Raw genomic sequence first — 23,779 nt, forward strand, 5'->3', positions numbered from 1 at the left:
AGAAATAATCAGTTGATTCTGACATCTCAGGGTGTTGAGCAAGTATGGAGCAGGGTGAGCGGAGAAACCTTCCAGCCTAGTATCATACCTCTAAATAATAAGGCAAGCCCAGCCTATCCCACACCATTTAAAGCTACATATTTTTTATTTAACAGCATCACGAATCACCAGTTATAAAGCTTGAAGTCATGCTGGTTGGCTAGTTTTCACAGAAGGCAGCTTTACTGACATTAACAGCACTATTTCTTACCACCTATGCATCTGTCAAGCCATCCGAGCAGTAGCTGAGAGGCAGTGTGCCAGGAAGGCTCCTGGCAGATGGATATGGCTGGAAGCATTCAGCAGATCGGTTTTGGTGGTGAATGACAAAACTGCCATTTGGGAATCTAAACTCCTCTGCCTAAACACCACCTACCAATCTAGCCCTATTATAGTTTAATGTTTTCCAATAAGGCCATTTTTTCTCACTGGCCCATAAACATGGTTTGTTACCCCCATGTCAGCCATGATGTTCTCCTCACCTATGATGCCTCCCATATTCACATCCAAATCCTACCAATCCTTTAGGGCTTAAGGCCCACATTCTTCATGAAGACTTCATCTGACTTTGCAACTGTAAGTTCTGATAACAGCACTCCGAACACCATGTCTGAAAACCATTTTAGTGTTTCCTCCAAATTCTAAGTATTTACCACATGATTATTGTCTATCATTCAGTGTGGTTTTCTGTATATTCATCCTATTATATCAAAGGACACTAAGTTTCAAGAAGGTAAGCATCGGGTCCTTTTTATTCATCTACTGATTCAACTAACCTTTAGTAAATGTCTACTGCTGCCAGGCCCTGTGCTAGCTACCAGAAATATATAAATAAGAATGATCCTATTTTCAAAGGACTTAGATTTTATCCTTTTTGTTTTTAAGTCTATCTTAATTCTTTTGTATTCATTGCAGTGCCTAGTATAATGATAAAACATAATGAGTAATCAAATATTTGCCAATTAATTGAAGAGTATCTTTAAAAGCTTAAAAATAAATAACAACTGTATTCCATAGTTCAAACCCCTTCTCAAAAGAAGAGCTATGTGGTTATATGCTTTTTATAGTTAAGACATTTGCAAAACAAAAAAAAATGTGCTTGATTTGCTAACTGAGAGAGAAATAACTGTAGAAATTGTAGTCTTCGATGCTTTTCTTTAAAGACTGGAGATTACTGATTTTACAAAACACAATTGTAAATGATTACACATCAAACCTCCACACTTCTATATTTAACAAGCCAAAACTTCTACACTTCTTTTGCTCACAATCAAATAAGATCTGCACATTAATTCCCAAAATTTTTAGTGCAATGAGGGGTATGATCAATAAATCTTAAGATCAGTGATAAACACTTTCTCTATAGTTGTTCAGTGAGAAGGTATTTTTCCAGCAATGAGACAGAACAGATAATATTTTTCCATTTTCAAAGACTTAGTCCTCACTACGTTCCTGAAAAAAAGAAGTAAATGGTATTATTGACATTTTACAGAAGCAGATAGTAAATTATTTTAAAATTTTTCTTAGGGGTAGAGAACCATAATATCAGAGTTGTGACTACAATTCATTGTGAAATTCTAGCCAAAGCAGCTTAAAATCTCATTTCCCTTCAAAAGTATAAAATGTCAGTAGGGTTTATCTATAATACATTACACTATGATTTTGTTATTCCTCATTCAAGCTACAATTCTTAAAAGACAAGACTGTTTTAGTTCATTTCATCAATCACAAGAATTCTACATACCTATTTAAATAACTTGATGTTCAAGAATCAACTGTAACTGCAATGTATTCTCCCTGCAAACAACACTATTAATGACTAATCAAGCTTCCATGACCTACTTCTATAAAGAGTGAACCTCCATCATTGTATCAGTAGCAAAGCTAATACAAAAAATGATCTCTAACATTATTTTGCTCTATGAAAAACTATAAAAGAATGAAACATTAAAATGTAACCATGTTCCATAAATTCTATTTTAGAGTGTAATGACATCAATGCAAAGGTTTAATGGGCTTGTACTGCAGCAAAACATCTGATAAGTCTTCACAGAATTCTATCTATTGCACCAGCATTAAAAAATAAAAAAATAAAAAAAACTAGCAAAAAATTACAATGGAGTTATTTTAAGTGATTTCCAAGGACAAGTCTGAGTGTATTCAGTAATCATTCACTTAAAAGAAACTGGATGTTCTACCTTTCCACAGGCTAATTAGATCCATGATCTGATAACATAGAATGCCATGGCTGCCTGAGCTGCTGGTAAAATATACGGAGATCTGAACGCCTATGCTACCTAAGTAGAAGGAAAATGGTAAAACTATTCACTTGGCTCACATCTCATAATCTGACTTCCACCAATGTTAAAAGCTATTGCAGTCTACGGCCACACCACCCTGAACGCGCCCCATCTCGTCTGATCTCGGAAGCTAAGCAGGGTCGGGCCTGGTTAGTACTTGGATGGGAGACCGCCTGGGAATCCCGGGTGCCGTAGGCTTGGCTTCTTCTTTAGACATGTACACAGCTCCACAAAAAAAAAAAGCTATTGCAATAATCTTGAAAAAATTTAGTCTAAAATCAAGGGGATAGATTCACTTAATCCTAAAATACAGAATATTTACAATATCACATCCTGTTTAGCAATTCAATTACAAATGTCTTCTTTAGTTCTTTCTCCTACAGAGTACTAGACTTAAAAAAGGAAGATCTAGGTTCAAAATCCTAACACACTTTTATTTATGTGACTTGAGAAAATTATTTAACTTCCATGGACTATTTCCACATCTATGAAAAATGAACTATAGAATATTATATAAATAGAGACTCTTCTAGAAGGTACTATCTTTATTTCCCCATCAGAAACAAACAAACAAAAAAAACCCTCAAATAGAAAATATATACCAGTGTATTTCAAACACTAAATACAGGTATCTAATTAGACAAAGTGCATTTAAGAGGTAAACATATTTACTATATAACATATTTAGTAACTAATAGTTAATACATTAAATATATTTAATAAATATATATAACAAATATATAAATGTGTTTAAAATATAAATATATTTCATATATATTTAATAGGCATATGTTGACAAATCAAATATACCTATATTTAATGTTTGAAATATATTTGTACATTTTTCCATATGTACCTTTTGGTTTTAAAAACATTCTCCACTACACAAGAAAATGTAAACTAATCTATCATGATAAAGACAGATTAGTGATTGCCTGGGAATGCAGCAGAGACTAGAGAAGGGGAAGGAAGGATTACAAAGAGGTATGAAGAAACTTTTGAAGGTGATAGCTATGTTCATACTATCTGGACTGTAGCATAGTGATGGTTGCCCAGTTGAATGCATATGTCATAACTGATTAACTGTAAAGTTTATATATGTTCACTTTATTTTATATCAATGATATATATCTCAGCAAAAAATAAATAAATAAATAAACAAGGCCAGGCGCAGCGGCTCACACTGTAATCCTAGCACTTTGGGAAGCCAAGCAGGAGGACTGTTTGAGGCCAAGAATTCAAAACCAGCTTGAGCAACATAATGAGACTCCCTCTCTACAAAAAATAAGAAATAAATAAAAAATTAGTTGGGCATTGGGGTGCACACCTGTAATCCCAGCTCCTCAGGAGGCTGAGGTGGGAGGATTGCTTGAACCCAGGAGTTTGAAGTTACAGTAAGTTATGATCATGCCGCTGCACTATACCCCAGGCAACAGAGTGAGACCCTGTTTCAAAAATTAACAAAAATTCCCCACAGTTGTATACCCATATTTAATGTCTACCATTTTAGAATGTATGCAATGCATATTAGGCCTCTAACTATTCTGTTTATCATATTTTAGACTTGGTAGTATTTTCATTGTGAAACGAATATAGTCTTTACTAAGTTCATTTCCTTGAATAAACTCAAATTATTCTGGAAAAGTCAAGGTTACCGGCTTTTCAAAACTTAACATCTATCTACAATTAAATTTATATTTTGAATATAATTAGCACTTGGTTGAACACCCAAGGGATACATTAAACTTTACTCCTGATCCAAATATTACTTTTTTAATGGATTAATTAAAAACATTAAAAAAATTGTTTTCCTGATTCCATATTTCCCTCTACTATTTCTATTATTTAGTTGTTACCTTTGAAGTTTTACCATGCATACATAATTTAATAGAATCTAATGTTAATAACTTAACCAACTCTCCTTTCAAACAATGTAAGGACCTAGAACCTCCTTCTCCCTCAGCTTACCCACTATTTCCTTTACCACTAGAATGTAAGGTCTATTAAAGTAAGGATATTTGTCTGTTTTCTTACAACTAAATACTATAGAGGAGGAAAATATCTTTTCCTCATTTATCCTAGGTTCACGGCAGAGGTCTCTATACCAAAAGATTAACAAGAGAAAAGCATACAAATTTATTTAAGTTTTACATGATATGAACCCTTCATATGGAAATGAAAACCTAAATAAACAAGTAAACCTGAGTATTTTTATGCTAGGTTTGTTGAAGAGTGGACAATCATGGAGAAATATGATACATGGACAAAAGAGTATGATTTAATGTTAATAAATGGGGAAAACTTAGCAAGACCTGTTTGTTCAGATTCCTTTTTTTGTGCCATCATCTTCAGAGATAAGGATGTTTATATCACATGAGCTGTTTCACAGGAAGGTCAGAAAATCCTTTCTAGGTTTTATGACCTGCTTCAAGGAAAAAGGCCGGGGTGAGGGGTGGGGGTGGGAGGTGGCTGTGGGGATAAGACAGGAATGATCTTGCTGTTTCTGCTGTTTTCTCAAATGACAAAGTGCCATATTTTAGGATAGTGTGTCCCCTGAACCCCATCAATACCCAGTACCTAAAGCAGAAATCAGCAAACTACAGCCCATGAGCCAATCTTGCCCATTGCCTGCTTTTGTAAATAAAGTTTATTGGAACACAGTAATGCTCATCTGTCTATGTATTGTCTATGACTATTTTAGTACTACAACAAAGTTGAGTACTTGATTGGTTTGTTTGTTTTTGAGACAGGGTCTCACTCTGTCTCCTGGGCTAAAGTGCAGTTGAGTCATCATAGCTTACTGCAACCTCAAACTCCTGGGCTCAAGTGATCCTCCTGCCTCAGCCTCTGGAGCAGCTGAGACTACAGGTACATGCCACCATACCCAGCTAATTTTTCTATTTTTTGGAGAGACGGGGTCTCATTCTTGCTCAGGCTGGTCTTGAATTGACCTCAAGTGATCCTCCCACCTCGGCCCCTCAAAGTGCTAGGATTACAAGGTGAGCCACCATGCCTGGAGTAAAGTTGAGTACTTATGGCACAGACCACATGGCCTGCAAAACCTAAACTACTTACTACCAAGTTCTTACAGAAAATCTGTTCACCACTGGCCTAAAATAATTTCTGGCATATAGCAGGCACTCAACAAATATTCATTGCATAAAATAATGTAATATTTTCTGGGCACAGTGACATGCACCCAAAGTCCCAGTTACTTGGGAGGCTGAAGGTGAGAGGATTGCTTGAACCCAGAAGTTCGAGTCTAACCTGGGCAACATAGAGAGACCTTGGCTCTTTAAAAACAAATTGCAATATTTTAGTTATGTCTCTTTTAATTCCACAAATTAGACATTACTATTAATATTTTATATAGATAATTCTTTAGATTTACGTACATGTTTAATAGTTTCTTTGCTCAACATCATACATGTTAGACTTTTCTGGGATAATTTTCCTTTACCATAAAACATACCCTTTACTAAAGGTCAGTTAGTGGCAAACTCAGTTTAGGTTTATCAAAAAAAAATTGCCTTTATTTCTCTCTCATTCTTAAAATATCATTTCACTAAATATACGGCACTAGGCCAACTGATATTTTCCTCCACACTATGCATGCAGAAACTATTCCATTGGTCTCTAGCTTCCACTTTTGCTGCTGAGAAATCTATTCTAAGTGTTATGTGATCCTTCTCTTTTTTTTTTTATTATTTTGATCCTTAAGATTTTTTCACTTTTAAGATTTTCCTCATTGCCTTTGATGTTTCTTGGGATATTAGGTATCTAATGCTGCATGAGAAGTTACCCCTATAATGTAGTGGCTTAAAACAATAAACATTTACAATCTCACTGTTTCCATGGGTCAAGAATTCAGAAGTAATTTAGATAGCTGATCTGACTCAAGGTATTTTATGAGGTTGTAGCCAGGATGTTAGCTAGAGCTATAATCATCTGAAGGTTTGACCAGGGGAGAAGGATACACTTACTTACAAGGTAGTTTACTCATATGCCTCATAAATTGATGCTGGCAGGAAGACTCAGTTCTTCCCCATTTCGGCTTCTTCATGGGCTGCTCAAGTGACCTCACAACATGGTGACTGGCTTCACCCAGAGTGAGTGACCCAAAAATGGGCAAGGTGGAAGCCACCACGTCTTTCATGATCTAGCCTTAAAAGTCGCACTCTTTCATTTGCACAATATCCTATTATTTATGAAAGCCAGCCCTAGTAAGTATGAGCAGGAACAATACAAGTGTGTGAAAGAATCATTGGGGATCATCTTGGGGGCTGGTTACTGGACACAGTTTCATCTACGATATGTTTAGGGTGTTGGTTTATTTTCAATTATTCTGCTTTGCAAAAATTGTGCTTTTTGTATCTGTAGATACAATTTTAGAAAATTCTCAACCATTATCTTTTCTTTTTATTTTTTTATTTCAGCATATTATGGGGATCCAAATGTTTAGGTTACATATATTGCCTTTGCCCCACCTGAGTCACACCTTCAGGGATGCCCATGCCCCAGATGGTGCATAGTGCACCCATTAGGTGTGTATACACTCATCCCCTCAATCCCCTCCCACCTGCCTGACACCCAGTGAATGTTACTACTATATGTGCACTTAAGTGTTGGTCAGTTAAGTCAGTTAATACCAATTTGATAGTGAATACATGTGGTGCTTGCTTTTCCATTCTTGTGATACTTCACTTAGTAGAATGGACTCCAGTTCTACCCAGGATAACACAAGAGGTGCTAGATCACCATTGTTTTTTGTGGCTGAGTAGAACTCCATGGTATACATATACCATATTTTATTAATCCACCCATGTTTTGATGGGCACTTGGGTTGTTTCCACATCTTTGCCATTGTGAATTGTGCTGCTATAAACATTCGAGTGCAGATGTATTTTTTATAGAATGTCTTTTGTTCCTTTGGGTGGATGCCCAGTAATGGGATTGTTGGATCAAATGGTAGTTCTACTTATAGTTCTTTGAGGTATCTCCATATTACTTTCCACAGAGGTACTAGTTTGCAGTCCCACCAGCAGTGTATGAGTGTTCCTATCTCTCTGCATCCACACCAACATTTATTGTTTTGGGACTTTTTGATACAGGCCATTCTCACTGGAGTTAAGTGATACCTCATTGTGGTTTTGATGTGCATTTCCCTGATGATTAGAGATTTTGAGCATTTTTCCATATGTTTGTTTTTCATTAGTCTACCTTCTTTTGAAAAGTTTCTGTTCATGTCCTTTGCCCACTTTTTGATGGGGTTGTTTGATTTTTTTTCTTGGTGATTTTCCTCAGTTCTATATAGATTCTAGTTATCAGCCCTTTATCAGAGACGTAGCATGTGAGTATTTTCTCCCATTCTGTAGGCTGTCTGTTTGCTCCTGTGATAGTGTCCTTGGCTGTGCAGAAGCTTTTTAATTTGATTGGGTCCCATTTATTTATTTTTGTAGTTGCTGTGATTGCCTTTGGGGTCTTCTCCATAAATTCTTTCCCTAGGCCAATGTCTGTAAGAGTTTTTCCAACATTTTCTTCTAGAATTCTTATAGTTTCATGCCTTAGGTTTAAGTCTGTTATCCACCATGAGTTGATTTTTGTGAGGTGAAAGGTATAGATGCTGTTTCAGTCTTCTACATGTGGCTATCCAATTTTCCCAGCACCATTTATTGAATAAGGAATTTTTCCCCAGTGTATGTTTTTGTCTGCTTTGCAAAGATTAGATGACTATATGAGGATGGTTTTATATCTGGGTTCTCAGTTCTGTTCCATTGGTCCATGTCTTTGTTCTTGTGCCCATACAATGCTGTTTTAGTTACTATCGCCTGTAGTATAACTTGAAGTCTGATAAATTGATGCCTCCCAATTTGTTCTTTTTGCTTAAGAGTGCTTTTGCTATACAGGGTCTTCTCTGGTTCCATACGAAGTGTAGAATTATTTTTCCTAGATCTGCAAAAAATGATGTTGGTATTTTAATAGGGATTGTACTGAATCTGTAGATCACTTTGGGTAATATAGACATTTTAACAATGTTGATTCTGCCGACTCATCAGCATGGCATAGTTTTCCACCTGTTTACATCCTCTGCTATTTCCTTCCTCAGTGTTTCCTAGTTCTCCTTGTAGAGGTCTTTTACCTCCTTAGTTAAATATATTCCTAGGTATTTTATTTTCTTTGTTGCTATTGTGAAGGGTATTGAGTCTTTGATTTTGTTCTCAGTTTGTTGTTGGCATATAGGAATGCTACTGGTTTCTGTACATTGATTTTGTAACCTGAGACTTTGCTGAATTTGTTTATCAATTCCAGTAGTCTCATGGCAAAATCTTTGGGGTTTTCTAGATATAAGATCATATCGTCAGCAAAGAGTGATAGCTTGACCTCTTCTGCCCCCATTTGGATGCCTGTTGATTTCCTTCTCTCCTCTGATTGCTCTGGCTAGGAATTCCAGCACTAAATTAAATACAAGTGGTGGTAGAGAGCAACCTTGCCTGGTTCGAGTTCTGAGTGCATTATCTTTTTAAATATTGTCTTTCCTACATTTCCTTGTCTTGCTTTCTGGGATTCTGATTAGACTTATACTAGATCTTCATATTTCATTTCTCTTAACCTCTCTGCCACATTTCTCTGCCTCTGTGCTATATTCTATGTATTCTTCAAACTATATTCCAGTTCCCTAATTCTCTCTGATGCTATGTTTAATGTGCTGTTTAAATAATCTGTTGAAGTTTTCATTCCAATAACTACATTTTTCACTTCCAGAAATTCTATTTGGTTCTTTTTCAAATCTTCCTGGTCATATTTGATAATCTCTTGCTGCTTGCTCATTTTTTTTTTTTTTTTTTTTTGGCGACAGAGTCTCACTTTGTTGTCCAGGCTAGAGTGAGTGCCGTGGCGTCAGCCTAACTCACAGCAACCTCAAACTCCTGGGCTTGAGTGATCCTTCTGCCTCAGCCTCCCGAGTAGCTGGGACTACAGGCATGCGCCACCATGCCCGGCTAATTTTTTATATATATATATCAGTTGGCCAATTAATTTCTTTCTATTTATAGTAGAGACGGGGTCTCGCTCTTGCTCAGGCTGGTTTTGAACTCCTGACCTTGAGCAATCCGCCCGCCTCGGCCTCCCAGAGAGCTAGGATTACAGGCGTGAGCCACAGCGCCCGGCCTTGCTTGCTCATTTTTATAAGTCCATCTCTTATTTCTTTAAATATGTTATGCATAGTTGTTTAATATTTTATACTTGATCCCTCCAATATCTGAATTCCTTGGGGTCTGTTGTTTGTTTTTACTGACAATTCTTTAATAAAGACTTATTTCCTTCTGTATTTGATTATCATTGATTGTAACTTCAAATCTGGTTAATCTTAATCTGAGAGAATCCTACTAGGTAGATTAACAATGTTTTCCTTCAGAGAGAATTTGTATTTGTTTCTGCCAGGGACAATGGGCTCTATCAACCTCCTTTAGCTCCCGTCTATGGTCCCTGGCTTAAGGCTGGAATTTCATAAGGCCTCCTTACCTTGTCATCTACTCAAGTTTTAGACTACCAACTGCTATGCTGATCTGAAACTTTACCTCCAGGGTAACCTTTCATGTGTGCTTATCTTTACTGTTCTTGTTTTAGTTCACAGTTTTTAGTTGGGATTTTGTTGGTATTATTTTGACTTGCTTTACTTTTGAGGAGTGTTATAGGATTTCCCTTAATTTCTACAAGTCCAGCAATGGATTTATAGTCAACGGTTTTTTGAAAGGTCCCTTTAAACTAACTTAGTCTGTTATTCTTTCAGAAGTGAAAGACCCAAGTCCTTCTCTTATCCATCTTTTACTTGATGAATAATTTCGAAGGAACTATCATGGATTAATTTTAACATTTATCATAAGTAATTTGTTATTCAGAGTTCATTTACATGGTAAGATCTAAACTATCACCAAGAAACGAAAAACCTTGGGGTATTTTAATCATATAGCACCTCACTAATGTGGATAAAATGAGAATACAGTATGTCAGAAATATTGCAAAGTCTTAATAACAGAATATCCTAAAGAATTTCAGTTTATTTCCAAGTACATGGTGACCCCAAAAAGAACTGACATGTAGAAGGGCTACTCAAAAACGACTGTTTGAAAATGGTTCACATGAATTTGTAACCATGCATGAGCCTAGGAATTTTTATCGTTTAAGTCATGTTTTTATATTTAATACATTAATAATCAAATAGTAACAGCAATAAAGCTATTTTTCAAATAGTTTTGAAAAATAGGCAGGTGGAAGAAAATTAAGTCAATGTATTCTACATGGTAAGGGAAATAACCACTGATGACCATGGAAATTTATAAAGCCATTTCCAAAAAAACATCAATGGTAACAGGTTGGGACATAGCTACTTCAAAGGGTAAAATGTATATATCTATATTGGTTTTTATTAACAGGAATGGAGTTGAATCTGCATATCATGACATTGTTGTTTTTAGCCTTAAAGGAAAAGAGAAAGTCTTTTCCATTTGCACCAGTTTTAAATATTTCTGAAATAAGACTCCCTGAAAATGAATTACTATAGTACTCATTCACATGAGAGAGTTCATACTTATGGTAAAAAGACAAATATAGTATTTGTCTTATGGTTACGTTTGTTGGTTAATAATTAGTTAATTGCATAAAATGAGGGATAAATACCCACACACATGATTTGTTTAATAATACTCCTAAGTACATCAGAATGCAAAATATAAAATGTCCTAAAATAGACTTTGATCACATACAAAATTGAAGGTAGGACTATGTCGGCTTGCTTTCTTCCACTTCTTCAGTACTCCTATGTGGAGCTCTTTCTCTACTACTGGAGCTTAGACCTTTGACCTAATGGAAGGGAACCTCAGAAAGTAAGGCATTCTGATAAAAGGCTTTCAGTGGTCTTGGTCAGCCTTAGGAAGGGAAGCATCACTTAGGTGAAAATATTGGGAAGAACTCTAAATACCTAGCTACCTCTTCACACATTTAGACTGATTTCAGCTGTTCCTAGAGAGAATTCTGGGTAATAATCCAGAGCAGTCACTCAAGTTTTGGTTCTCTTTTACATATAGCTACATTAGGATATGCTCTATGTGAGGCATGTTTAGAAAAAGAGAAACAGGCCGGGCGCGGTGGCTCACGCCTGTAATCCTAGCTCTCTGGGAGGCCGAGGCGGGCGGATTGCTCGAGGTCAGGAGTTCGAAACCAGCCTGAGCAAGAGCGAGACCCCGTCTCTACTATAAATAGAAAGAAATTAATTGGCCAACTAACATATATAGAAAAAATTAGCCGGGCATGGTGGCGTATGCCTGTAGTCCCAGCTACTTGGGAGGCTGAGGCAGAAGGATTGCTTGAGCCAGGAGTTTGAGGTTGCTGTGAGCTAGGCTGACGCCATGGCACTCACTCTAGCCTAGGCAACAAAGTGAGACTCTGTCTCAAAAAAAAAAAAAAAAAAAAAAAGAGAAACACACCTAGAATTCCTACAAGTCATCTTTTAGTCTTGTTGATAAAGGCAGACCCCAGATGACACACCATTCCCGGGAAGCTTCTGGGCCCATCCACTTTAACCTTGCACATCTGCACATAGTCAATCAGATGAACCACACTGTGTAATTGTTTAAGCTTGGACATATGATACAGTTCAATCTGAATTTCCAATTTTTATTTATTTATTTACTTATTTTGAGACACAGTCTCACTCTGTTGCCAGGGCTAGAGTGCCATGGCATCAGCCTAGCTCACAGCAACCTCAAACTTCCAGGCTCAAGCAATCCTTCTGCCTCAGCCTCCCGAGTAGCTGGGACTACAGGCATGTGCCATAATGCTCAGATAATTTTTTCTATATATATTTTTTAGTTGGCCAATTAATTTTTTTCTATTTTTAGTAGAGACGGGGGTCTCACTCTTGCTCAGGCTGGTTTCGAACTCCTGACTTTGAGCTATCCTCCTGCTTTGGCCTCCCAGAGTGCTAAGATTACAGGCGTGAGCCACCATGCCCGGCCAGAATTTCCCATCTTGGTATTCAATTCGCAGATTAGTTGGTCCAGCTGATTTTTTAACAGGCAGCAGGTAGTCTTAATGCACACTATTTCTAATCAAGAAAGTTCCTTGTGGTGCCTCTTTTGATTTCTCTTTGGCTTCATTAACAGCCATATTTCCCCAGTACCACCTGCTTGATTGGGCTCCCACGGGGCCTCCAACCACACACACCCCCTCGAGGACGGCTCTTTAGCAGTGCGGCAGTTCCCGGCTGGCGCGGCGTCCCTCCACGGCATTCCTGGAGGGCCAGAGGCACTCAGCGTCACGGGAGAAGAGCCACCGCCGCGAAGACAGATGGTCGCCCAAGCTGGGGTCAAAGATGAGTTCATGTCCTTCCCAGAAGTCAGTGGAAACCCCCAAACGAGCCCCTGCTTGGCGACGGAAATGGTGGCAAAGGAGGAGATGGTGGGTAGCTGCTGGTTCTTTTCCCTCAGACCCTGGCAGGTAGATGGCAAAGTCCCTCACAGATGGGGCCACTCACAGATTACCTGCCGCCGGCGCCAAAGCTGCGGGCGCAGGGAATCATGAGGATGTGCACGCGGGACCCTGGCGTGTACAGCCTACTGCTCATGCAAGCGTGAATGGCTGCTGGTGAGACAGCTCATGCTCTGTGATCTATATCTTATCTACATGCTTAAAACACTTTTCCACAAAGGTCAATTGATATGCCCTAATCCAAAATGTTGGTTAAAATGTCATTAAATAGTTTGATTTAGCCAAACTAGTATAATCTTGATCAATTGAAATAATACCAAAAACCTCAGCCTCCAAAGCATCCAAAAGTACTCCAGCCATAGTAATTTCAGGGTTTTTGTTTGCTTTTTAAACACTTTCATTTTTAAAGCTCAATCTTTTAAAAAATTAAACTTAAGATCTATAACATTCACCCCATACCCAATTACCAAGTCTGTTAATTCTGCCTCCTTAATTTATCTACCACACTCCTTCCCAATTGCCACCACCCCAGTCTAAGATAATGTTTATCACCTCTCCCCTGGGTAGAGCAACAGTATTCTACTTCCCCACCTACGGTCTTGCCTCTCTATAGCCCATCGTCCATACCAAAGTGGTCTTTCTTCAGGACATACCTTAGCATTTGACACAATGGATCATTCTCTCTCTCACTTAACTTCTATGATATCATGTTCTCCAGTTTTTTTTTCCTACCACATTGGCTGCTCCTCCTCAGGCTCCTTTGCTGGTCTTCCCACCTTGTCCCAAATTCTGAATGTTGAAGTGTCACAGGGCTCAGTCTTCAGACCTTCTCTCTTCTGTATATACACTTTCTAAGCATCTCATCAAGTCTTATTATGACGTTAATTACCATCTATGTGCTGGTGAATCCCAAAATTATAGCTCAGACACTGACCTCTCTCATGGGCCAGATAAACCTACTTGTCTCCTTTGATTGGATTTCTAAGAGGAATCTCAAGTTTATCATCTAAGACAGAACTCTTGGTTTCATATTACTCCCTCCCCCCCCCAAAAAAAATCCATTTCTACTTCAATCCTGCCCATCTCAAAACCAGCATCTATATTCAACCATTTGCACAGGTCAAGAGCCTAGGAGTCACCCTTAATTGCTCTCATTCTCTCACAGCCCACGTTCAAACCCCTCAGCAAATCCTATTGGCTCTATATCCTGGAAAATATATCCTGAATCCAACTATTTTCACCACCTCAGTTGCTCAACTGGGACTACCGCCCTAGTCCAAGTCATCATTGTTTCTTTCTTGAATTGTGGCAACAGTCTTCTAATTGATCTTCTAGCCCTTCTATATACTTTATTCTCTACTAGCTGCAAGAGTAACCTTTTCAAAATATAAATCACATTGATCCCCTCCCCAAAACTTTCCAATAGCTTCCAATCATATTTAAAATAAATTTCAACTTCTTATCATGGTTTATAAGGTCCTATAACCTAGGACTTGGCATTTCCTACCTCTCTGACCTCATCCCTTACCCTCTTCTCACTTACAAACTTCCTACAGTTCCTCCAACACATGAAACATCCTTTCCCTAGATCTTCATATGACTCACTGCCTTACTTCATTCAGGTTTCTGTTCAAATGTCACCAACTCAGAAAGACCTTCCCAAATGAGCTCCTCGGAGTGAACTTCCCTGACCTCTCTACCTAAAATTCCTACCTCTTCTTCATTTTCTATCTCCCTACTTTGTTTCTTCTACTTGAAAAGATATGTTTGTTTGTTTCCTGCATCAGAATGCAAATTCTAGGAAGCAGGGACTTTATCGTGCTCACTTATAGATTCCCAGTGCCTTGAACAGTACCTGACATACAGTATGTGTTTAATAAATATAATGTCATTCCTCTACTAAAAACTTCTCAGTGGTTTCCCATTGCCTCTTAGATACATTCCAATCTATTTAAATGAGTTATAAAACCCACTGTAATGTGGTTCCTGCCTCAACTGGAACCACTGTCTTCACACACTCAACACTATACCTGGAATGTTTTTCCATATCCTTTCCTCTTCACATCCAGCTAACCTTTACTCATTCTTTTAATTCTCATTTTAAATATCAATCATTTCAGGGGACGGAGCAAGATGGCAGATGAGAAACACCGCCAGAGTGTCTCTGCAGAAAAGACAGATTCTAGGAGAAATTAGAAGAAAGAAGCTAGCAGCCGAGCATACATTAGACGAGGGTTAGAAGGAGGGGTACCTGAGACCACGGGAGGAGGTTGCAGAGAAGAACTGGAAGCAGAGACCTCCCGAGTAGCCTGGAGACCAGTGGCAAGGGTAGGTGGAGTGCTTAACTCTCCCCTCCCTTGCATCTCGGACTGCTGGTGGGCTCCCCAGCAGGTGGAGAGACCTGCGGGCACCAGCCCAGAGACAGCTCACACCAGTGTCTACAGGCTTACCACCAGTGAGCAGTAAGCCATAGTGAACATGGCACCAGGCTCCCAACTCCCTGAGGGCACTTCCATGTGCACAGATCTGAGCCCCCAGGCGCCATATCGCTTCATTCTCCCCTCCCCCATCCCTATCCATGGCTGCCAAGAGAGACAATATAGCCACCAGCTAGAGACACCTCCAGGTAATGGGACTTTCCCTTTTGGGGCCCTACAGCTGACTGAGGGGTACTCAGACGGTGAGCTCCCTACCTGCCAGCCCTCCCAGGTGTTGCTGGCCTGGTGATCCCATGAGAATGGGACAGACCCTGAGGCTGAGAGACATCAACCCAGCTTGGGCTCCCCGCGGGTGAATTGGGACTGGTACTCCTCACCCTAGTGGGGATAGGGATTGAACACCGGGGCCCAGGGGTCAGACCTGCAGACAAGATCCCGTGCACCCAGGTTTCGCATTACCGGGAGCACAGAAGGGATATTCGTGAACAGCCTACTGAGGTGTGTGTGCCTTCAGGGGAAAATCAGCGTGCTTGAGGGCAACCCTCCTCCCAAAGGGGCACAGAACCTCCCGGCCGGCATCACAGCCAGGGGAGGCCCGGTGGTATGAGGTCTGGCCTGCTGGCAGAGGCCCAGGAGTAGCCACAGAGTTGGGGAGGGTGGAAAGGAGTGAGGCCCGCTCCAGACTGCGAGTCTCAGACAGGCCCACCCCCACACGCAGACTTTCTGACTGAGTGGGGCCATTCCAGCCCCTCTCTGACAGCTTTTCCCGGAAGCAGAGAACAGAACTTTGACCCCTGCTAACAGCATTGGAAGTGCCTAAGGGAAGGCTTACCCAACCCAGACCCACCCAGACTCACTCCCAGACCAGCCCTCACTGAGGTACAGAATAAGGATATACCTGAAAGTCCCAGGGCCCCATCCACCACCTGAGGCACCAGAGTGCCTCTCCAGAAGAACAAGAACTGAATACAAGACCCAAAAACAACAGTGTAGCCTGTTCCTCTGAGCAAGCACCACCTACTGACAGGGAGGACATTCTGCATACCCTTTTCACGGCACCTCCTGACTCATCATACAGGGTGTGGTCGAATCTCACCCACAAACACCACCTATTGGCTCAGAAACTAAACAGGGTGTGTCATTATCCAAACAAAAACCTAGAGGAAAGAAGCAACAACTGATCCAGATGGGAAGAAATCAGCAAAGGACTCTGGAAATATGAAGAACCAAATGGAAAGCACACCCCCAAAGAGGAGCATCAGCCCTGTAGAAATGGACACCAACCAAAATCAGTCCACTAAAATTACAGAAGAGGAATTTCGAACATGGATCATAAGAAAATTCAACAACTTGCAAGAACAACTGGATAACCAACACAAAGAAAACGCAAAAAGATTCCAGGACCTGGAACAAAAATTCACTAAAGAAACTGAAACAATGAAGAAAACTTTAACCGAACTTCTGGAAGTGAAGAATCAATTCAGGGAACTACAAAACACAGTGGAAAGCCTCAAGAACATGGTAGATCAAACAGAAGAAAGAATCTCAGAGATTGAAGACAACACCTTCCAATTAAATAAATCAGTCACAGAGATAGAGCAGAGAAACAAGAGAAAAGAGCAAAGCCTATAAGACATGTGGGATTATGTGAGGAAACCTAATGTGAGGATCATAGGGTTGCCAGAAGGGGAAGAAGAAAACACTCAAGGGTTGGACAAGCTATTTGAAGATATAATAGAGGATAATTTCCCAGGCCTTGCTAAAAATCTTGATATACAAGTTCAAGGAGCTCAAAGGACCCCTGGGAGATTCAATGCAAACAGGAAGACATCACGACATGCAGTCATGAGACTGACCAAAATATCAACTAAAGAGGCCCTTCTACAAGCTGTAAGACGAAAGAAGCAAGTTACATACAAAGGAAAGCCAATCCGAATAATGCCAGACTTCTCTACTGAGACTTTACAAGCAAGGAGAGACTGGGGCCCCATTCTCACTCTTCTGAAACAGAATAATGCCCAGCCTAGAATCTTATTCCTTGCAAAACTAAGTTTTGTATGTGAAGGAGACACCAAGACATTCTCAGATAAGCAAAGACTGAGGGAATTCACGAAGATAAGACCAGCCCTTCAAGAAGTACTCAAAACGGTGTTACCCACGGATCATCACAATAAACACTCATGAATGTAAATCTACTCAAAGCTAAAGATCAAAGCCCAGATACCACAATGGCTCAAGAGAGAAAACAAAGCAACAAAGTTCAACCCAACATAATGAACAGAAATCTGCCCCACCTATCAGTTATCTCAATAAATGTGAATGGCTAGACTCCCCATTCAAGAGACACAGGCTGGCCGGGCGTGGTGGCTCACGCCTGTAATCCTAGCACTCTGGGAGGCCGAGGCGGGTGGATTGCTCGAGGTCAGGAGTTCAAAACCAGCCTGAGCAAGAGCGACACCCCGTCTCTACTATAAATAGAAAGAAATTAATTGGCCAACTAATATATATAGAAAAAATTAGCCGGGCATGGTGGCACATGCCTGTAGTCCCAGCTACTTGGGAGGCTGAGGCAGCAGGATTGCTTGAGCCCAGGAGTTTGAGGTTGCTGTGAGCTTGGCTGACGCCATGGCACTCTAGCCTGGGCAACAAAGCAAGACTCTGTCTCAAAAAAAAAAAAAAAAAAAAAAGAGACACAGGCTGACTGAATGGATAAAAAAATACAAGCCAAGTATCTGCTGCCTTCAGGAAACACATCTAACCTGCAAGGATGCACACAGACTAAGGTAAATGAGTGGAAAACAATATTTCAAACAAACGGAAGCCAAAAGAAAGCTGACGTGGCGGTGCTGATTACAGACAACTTACCTTTTAAATCAAAAAAAGTAATAAAAGACAAAGACAAAGAAGGTCACTATATAATGGTGAAGGGTACAGTTCAACAAGAAGACATAACAATTCTAAATATATATGCACCCAACCTTGGTGCACCCAGATTCATAAAGCAAACTCTACTTGATCTAAACAAATGGATAAACAATAACACCATAATAGTCGGAGACTTTAACACCCCACTACAGCACAGGACAGATCCTCCAAACAGAAAATCAACAAAGAAATAATAGACTTAAAGAGAACTCTAGAAAAAATGGGCCTGACTGACATTTACAGGACATTCTACCTCAAAACCACTGAATATACGTTCTTCTCATCAGCTCATGGGTCATTCTCTAAGATTGACCATATCCTAGGACACAAAGTATGTCTGAAACAATTTTTAAAATAGAAATTATACCATGTATCTTTTCAGACCACAATGGAATAAATGTAGAAATCAATCCTAATAGGAGTTCTCATTTCTACACAAAGTCATGGAAACTAAACAACCTTCTGCTCAATGATCACTCCATAAATGAAGATATCAAAAGATTCTTTTAACTAAATGACAAAGGAGACACAAGTTACCAAAACCTGTGGGAAAAACCTAAAGCAGTCCTGAGAGGAAAGTTTATTTCCATAAATGCCTATATCCAAACGTCAAAAAGATCACAAATAGACAACCTAATGAATTGTCTCAAAGAGCTGGAAAAAGAAGAACAGACCAACCCCAAATCCAGCAGAATAAGTGAAATCATTAAGATCAAATCAGAACTAAATGGAATTGACAACAGGGAAACTATATGGAATATTAATAAAACAAAAAGTTAATTCTTTGAAAAAATAAGCAAAATTGACACACCTTTGGTTAGATTAACAAAAAGCAGAAAAGAAAATCTCTAATAAGCTCCATCAGGAACAATAAAGGAGAAATTACAACTGATGCCATGGAGATACAAGATATAATTTATGAATACTACAAAAACCTCTATGCACACAAACTGGAAAATGTGGAGGAAATGGACAATTTCTTAGAAACACACAGCCTCCCTAGGCTCAACCAGGAAGAAACAGAATTCCTAAACAGACCAATATTAAGTACTGAAATTGAAACAGCAATAAAAAACCTTCCTAAAAAGAAAAGTCCTGGACCAGATGGTTTCACACCCGAATTTTACCACACCTATAAGGAAGAACTGGTGCCTATTCTGCAGAAATTATTCCACAACATTGAGAAGGATGGAATCCTCCCCAACACATTTTATGAAGCGAACATAGCCCTGATACCAAAACCAGGAAAGGATGCAACAAAAAAAGAAAACTACAGACCAATATCCCTTATGAATATAGATGCAAAAATTCTCAACAAAATCCTAGTCAATCAAATCCAGGTGCTTGCCAAGTAAATAATCCATCACAACCAAGTGGGCTTCATCCCAGGGATACAGGGATGGTTCAACATATGCAAATCTATAAATGTAGAAGACTGAAACAGGACCCACACCTTTCACCTCTCACAAAAATCAACTCACGCTGAGTAACAGACTCGAACATTAGATGTGAAACTGTTAGAACCTTAGAGGAAAATGTTGGAAATACTCTTCTAGGCATTGGCCTAGGCAAAGAATTTATGAAGTCCCCAAAGGCAATCACAGCAGCAACAAAAATAAATAAATGGGACCTGATCAAATTAAAAACCTTCTGCACAGCCAAAGAAACTATCAAGAAAGCAAACTGACAATCCACAGAATGGGAGAAAATTTTTGCAAGCTACACATCAGATAAAAGGCTGATAACTAGAATCTATTTAGAACTCAAGAAAATCAGCAAGAAAAAAATCAAACAACCCTATCAACAAATGGGCAAAGGATATGAACAGAAACTTCTCAAAAGAAGACAGAATAATGGCCAACAAACGTGTGAAAAAATGCTCAACATCTCTAATCATCAGGAAAATACAAGTCAAAACTGCAATGAGATATCACTTAACTCCAGTAAGAATGGCCTTTATCAAAAAGTCCCCATACAATAAATGCTGGCATGGATGCGGAGAGATAGGAACACTTCTACACTGCTGGTGGGACTGCACACTAGTTCAACCTCTGTGGAAAGCAATATGGAGATACCTTAAAGTGATACAAGTAGATCTACCATTTGATCCAGCAATTCCACTACTGGGTATCTACCCACAAGATCAAAAGTCACTTTATGAAAAAGACACCTGCACTCAAATGTTTATAGCCACACAATTCACAATTGCAAAGTTGTGGAAACAACCCAAGTGCCCATCAATTCATGAGTGGATTAATAAAATGTGGTATATGTATACCATGGAGTACTATTCATCTTTAAGAAACAAGGTGATATAGCACCTCTTGTATTTTCTTGGATAAAGCTGGAACCCATTCTACTAAGTGACGTATCTCAAGAATGGAAAAACAAGCACCACATATACTCACCAGCAAATTGGTATTAATAGATCAACACCTAAGTGGACATATAGGAAAAACATTTATCGGGTGTCGGGTGGGTGGGAGGGGGGAGGAGGGGAGGGGTATATACAAACACAATGAGTGAGATGTGCAACGTCTGGGGGATGGTCATGCTTGAAGCTCTCACTCAAGGGGAGAGGGGGGCATGGGCAATATACGTAATCTTAACATTTGTACCCCCATAATATGCTGAAATAAATAAATAAATATATATATATATATATATATATATATCACCTCAGAGAGGCCTTCTCTGAGTCACCCAACTAGGTTAACTATGTTTAATACTCTTGCCATATCTTCTTATGTTCTTATTTCTTATGTCTCTCTCCTCTCTTCATGAAGTCTTAGTTTTGTAATTACTCAGTATGTCTGCCCTATCAAAATGCATATTCCTTGAAGACAATGACCATATCTACATTATACCTAATTCTATCTCCAATATAATATTTAACATGATACTTGGCACATATGGGATACTCAAATATTTATGGAATTCCCAAGTGCAGCGTTAAAATGTATACTCACACAAAAGGATGAATTAGAAAACCTTAAAAATACTAAATTAAGCATAGTAATTAAGTACTTTAAGTAAATATAAACAATGAGGCAAAAAAATTGTAACAGAAAATAAAATTATATAGTACACAGCAAAGAGTAATATAGCCACCTTCTTTCAAGCTAATGAAAAATGGCTTCATAGAAGACCATCAACTATATTGCAACAACTACATTGTATCTACATTCATGATTCATGGTTTCAACTTCTCCATTATAGATGCTTTGTAAAAGTATATGTGTTTGAGCAAAATAAAACTTATTTTACATTTCTGACTTGTAAAGGTGAGTTTGAGAAATACTGTCATGAAGACTAGTTGGCACTGATGTTTCTAAGAAGACAAGATAATGGTGGTTCCAAAAATGGTGACAAAACAGAGACTCAAACCAACTGCAACTACCAGGTTTAAAGTACCCTTGCTGAAGCGACACTAACAAGCGGTAAGCAAACAAGAATGAGCATGTAATACGTTCCTCTACTTCCTGACTTTAATTCTCCTAGCACCTTGTATTAGCAGAAGGGAACAGCTGACAACAACAACAAAAAAATGTATTAATAGTTTGCCCAGTCCCATTGCCAGGATCACAAAGAGTATAGAAGGGTAGGTCTGAAGCTGAGAAACAATAGCTAAACAACCAGCCCATAAACCTTATTGACAGAAATTGCCAAAAGCCCAAAATAAGTCTTGCCTTCTGACATTAAAGTCAATCACTTCATCCGAGGAAGGCTTTTCAAGTGTTTCAAGAAAAGACAAACAGAAATCTATAGAAAGATTTTAAAAGAAATTTTGTGCTCATTGACCTTAAATTGGAAATGTTTGTTTGACATCCTTTTCTTACTACTGAAGACAGAGTCAACGATCCTTTGAATTTGTTAAAGATAACCTTACTGACCTGAGGGCAAAGAAATATAACATGAATGTAAATCAAAAGCCTTAGAAATTTCTGGGATTCTTTGATATAAGACAAGTAATTCCTGGCAAAGCAAATAAGGATTGAAGTGATTTGCTTTGCTACAAACTATTTTTTTTTTTTTACACATAATCTCGACTCTGTCACCAGGCTAGAATGCGGTGATATCATCACAGCTCACTTGCAACCTCAAACTCCTGGCTCAGTGATTCTCCTGCCTCAGTCTCCTGAGTGGCTGGAACTACAGGCATGTGCCACCGTGCCCAGCTAATTTTTCTATTTTTTAGTAGAGACGGGTCTCCCTCTTGCTCAGGCTGGTCTCCAACTCCTGAGCTCAAGCAGTTCTCTCGCCTTGGCCTCCCAGAATGCTAGGATTACAAGTGTGGGCCATTGAACTCATCCTGATGTGGCATCTTGTAAGTGCTTTGACATTCATTTGATTTCAACCTTAGTTTTAAAAAAATTATTTAAAAAAATTTCTGCACTTAAAAAAATGGGTAAAATAGACATTACATAAAATTAATCATTTTAATTCCTAGAAGTGGAATTGCAATCATAGGATATTTATGTATTTGTTTTTAATAGATACTTCCAAGATGCCCTCCTGTACTATTTACTCAGTATTTTTCTTGAAGTTATCTGAGGTCTAACATTGTTATCTACATCAGTTTCATCCTAAGTAGTGATATTTGTGAAATCATAGGTTTGATGTGCTAATTATGTGTTTTTCTAATACATATTAAAAGGCATAACTATCAAAAAAAATTAATCATTTTAAAGTAAAAGTGGGATTTAGTACATTCACAGTATTGTAGAACCACCACCTTTATCTAGTTCCAAAACATTTTCACCACTCCAAAAGGAAATTTCATACCCATTAAGCAGTTTCTCCCTATTTCCTCCTTTCATCAGCCCCTGGCAACCACCAATCTACATTCTGTCCCTATAGATTTACCTATTCTGGAATATCATATAAATAGAATCATATGTGATTTTTTTGTCTGGTTTCTTTTACTTGGCATAACGGTTTTGAGGTTCATGAACATTGTGTTAATAGTTCTACTTCATTCTTTTTTATTGCCGAATATTTCCTTGTATACAATTTATGCATTCATTCATTGATAGATATTTGGGCTATTTCTACTTTTTTACTATTGTCAATAATGCTGCTATGAACATGTGTGTACATGTATTTAGTACCTGCTTTTACTTCTTTTGGGTATATGTCTAGGTACAGAATTGCTATGTTATATAGTAATTCTGTGTTTACCTTTTTGAGGAGCTGTCAAACTTTTTTTTCTATAGCAGTTGTACCATCTACATTCCTATCAGCAATTTACAAGGGCTCTAATTTCTCTATAATCTCACAAACACTTTATTTTCCATTTTTTAAATTATAGTTATCCTAGTAGGTGTGAAATGGTACCTTATTGTAGTTTTGATTTGCATCTCCCTAATGACTAATGCTGTTGAACATACTTTCATGTGCTTGTTGCCATTTGTATGTCTTCTTTGTATCAATCTTTGGTTTTAGTGATAAGAATTGTTAAACAGTTCTTACAATTGATTCACATTGGTATATGGAGGCTAGGTGTGGTGGCTCATGCCTGTAATCCTAGCACTCTGGGAGGCCAAGGTGGGAGGACTGCTTGAGCTTGTGGGATGCTTGTCATCTCAGTTA

The 23,779-nt window shown here is 38.7% G+C and overlaps 1 protein-coding gene, 1 non-coding gene and 1 pseudogene across 2 annotated transcripts in view; 2 read left to right on the forward strand and 1 right to left on the reverse strand.

The window, feature by feature from the left end:
* Positions 1 to 12,917, forward strand: part of LOC109729870 (large ribosomal subunit protein uL14 pseudogene) — a 42,080-nt pseudogene extending 29,163 nt beyond the window's left edge.
* The window catches only part of TTC28 (tetratricopeptide repeat domain 28), a 623,216-nt gene that overhangs the window by 521,928 nt on the left and 77,509 nt on the right, over positions 1 to 23,779 (reverse strand). The gene's annotated exons all lie outside the window — the stretch shown is intronic.
* Positions 2,419 to 2,537, forward strand: LOC142863535 (5S ribosomal RNA). The gene has a single exon (XR_012914305.1). It is a non-coding gene; the product is annotated as a 5S ribosomal RNA (ribosomal RNA).

This window comes from Microcebus murinus, chromosome 22 (genome assembly GCF_040939455.1).
Source record: "Microcebus murinus isolate Inina chromosome 22, M.murinus_Inina_mat1.0, whole genome shotgun sequence".
In the NCBI taxonomy this organism is placed as follows: Eukaryota; Metazoa; Chordata; class Mammalia; order Primates; family Cheirogaleidae; genus Microcebus; species Microcebus murinus.